We start from the raw sequence: 2211 nt of genomic DNA, 5'->3' as shown, positions 1-2211 counted from the left end.
TCACAATTGAATTTCCTATGATGTATTGTTTCAAAAATATTACAATAATGAAAAAATATGTGAAAGCTGTCCTGGAATCCAGCCACCAGAGAAAGAAACTAGACCACTGACTGACATGGGATAATGTGGAAAGAAAGGCCCAGCCAACATCTATACCAAGTCCGCAGTACAAGAGTGAAGCTATCTTGGACATTGCAGCCTCAGCAAAGCTCCTGGTTGAATGTGCTTAATATGTGAACCGTTCTCTTTACCATCTTTTTCCTCCTCCCATGGAACTGCCACCATGAAGGTTGAGCTGTGCAGTTTCAGCAGGTACAAGTTCTACTCCGGACACGGGAGGTGCTATGCCAGGACCGACGGGAAGGTTTTCCAGTTTCTTAATTCAAAATGCGAGTAGGCATTCCTTTCCAAGAGGAATCCTCGACAGATAAACTGCACTGTTCTCTACAGAATGAAGCACAAAAAGGGACAGTCAGAAGAAATTCAAAAGAAAAGAACCCGTCGCACGGTCAAATTCCAGAGGGCCATTACTGGTGCATCTGTTGCTGATATAATGGCCAAGAGGAATCAGAAACCTGAAGTTAGAAAGGATCAACGAGAATAAGCTATCAGGGATGCTAAGGAAGCAAAAAAAGGCTAAGCAAGCATCTAAAAAGACTGCAGTGGCTGCTGCTAAGGCACCTACAAAGGCAGCACCTAAGCAAAAAGTTGTGAAGCCTGTGAAAGTTTTAGCTCCCTGAGTTGGTGGAAAACGCTAAGCTGGCAGAGTCGATTTTTAAATAAAGATTGGATTAAAAAAAAAAAAGTGAACCAGACCATCCAGATGAGCTCAGTTGACCCACAGATTCATGTGATATAATAAGTCATTTTGGTTTAAAGACACTAAAACCTACATGCACACACGTGAAGAAAGAAAGGAAAGAAAAATAGAGAAAAAGAGAAGAACGCGAAAAGAGTTGAATGCAAAATGGTGACTTTTCCAAAGTAGAATACAAACGTTAACTATGAGACACATTTTGGGTGACTCTTGTTGCTGCTAAGTGGTAGCAAGTAGTTAACTGTGTACATAACACCATCCCTGAGTGGTGATCTCCTACAATAGGGTCCCAATGATACAGTAGAAAACATACAGATCTTGGAGAAAGGCTGGACTAGATTTAAATAGTTAGCAAGTTCCTTAACCTCCCGAGCCTCAATGAAACAGGGATAATAACACACATTTTGCAGAGCTCTTGTGAGCCTTGAAGAAGTAGACTCCCACACATGATTCTATGGTTGAAAGAGAGTGGGCATATAATAATCATTGACTTTTTGAACCACCACCATCCCATCCCAACTGTATCAGTTATCTAATGCTGCCTACCAAATCATCCCCAAGCTTAATGACTTAGAAGAATATGATAATTTATTATCTTATGGTTTCTGGGGGTCAGAATTCAAGAGCAGCTTGGCTGTTTAGTTCTCTCTTGAGATCCCTTGTGACGATGCAGTCAGATTTTGCCTAGAGCTGTAGTCATCTGAAAATTAGAGCTGGGGGGTCTAACTCCAGCTAAGTCTAATTGCTCACTTATCATCACTTACATGCCTGGTAAGTTGGTACTGCAGTTAACAGGAAGCCTCAGTTGCTCTCCCAGTGGTACTTCCAACAGGACTGCTCAGGTGTCCTTACAGTAGGTAGCTTGTTTACCTCCAAGTGAGCCATCTTTGAAAGTCATATAACATCACACAGATTGGCCCTGATACAATGCAGGAGGGCACTACACAAGGGCATGAATTCCAAGGGAAGGAATACTGGAGGACTATTACGGGCTGAGTTGTATCCCCTCAAAATTCATGTTGAAGTCCTAACTCCCAGTACCTCGGAATGTGACTATATTTGGAGATAGGCTCTCTACAGTGGTAATTAAGATTCTATTAGCCGTTCTTACATTGCTACAAAGAAATTCCTATGGTTGGGTAATTTATAAGGAAAAGAGGTTTAACTGACTTATGGTTCTGTAGGCTTTACAGGAACAATGATGCTGGCATCTGCTCAACTTCTCGGGAGGCCTCGGGAAACTTACAATCACATTAGAAGCAAAGAGGGAGCAGGATGTCATGTGGACAGAATGGGAACAAGAGAGAGGGTAGGGAGGTGCCACATCTTGTGAGAACTCATTCACTGTTGTGAAGACAGCACCCAGTCCCAAGTCATAAGAGATCTGCCCCCAT

The 2211-nt window shown here is 42.4% G+C and overlaps 1 pseudogene; it reads left to right on the top strand.

Moving 5' to 3' along the window:
• Positions 1-283: 283 nt before the first annotated feature.
• Positions 284-758, top strand: LOC108536378 (60S ribosomal protein L24 pseudogene; annotated as a pseudogene).
• Positions 759-2211: the final 1453 nt, after the last annotated feature.

The sequence above is a fragment of the Rhinopithecus bieti genome, unplaced genomic scaffold (assembly GCF_001698545.2).
Source record: "Rhinopithecus bieti isolate Rb0 unplaced genomic scaffold, ASM169854v2 scaffold_641, whole genome shotgun sequence".
Lineage (NCBI taxonomy): Eukaryota > Metazoa > Chordata > Mammalia > Primates > Cercopithecidae > Rhinopithecus > Rhinopithecus bieti.
This window is presented reverse-complemented; position numbering and strand designations above follow the sequence as displayed.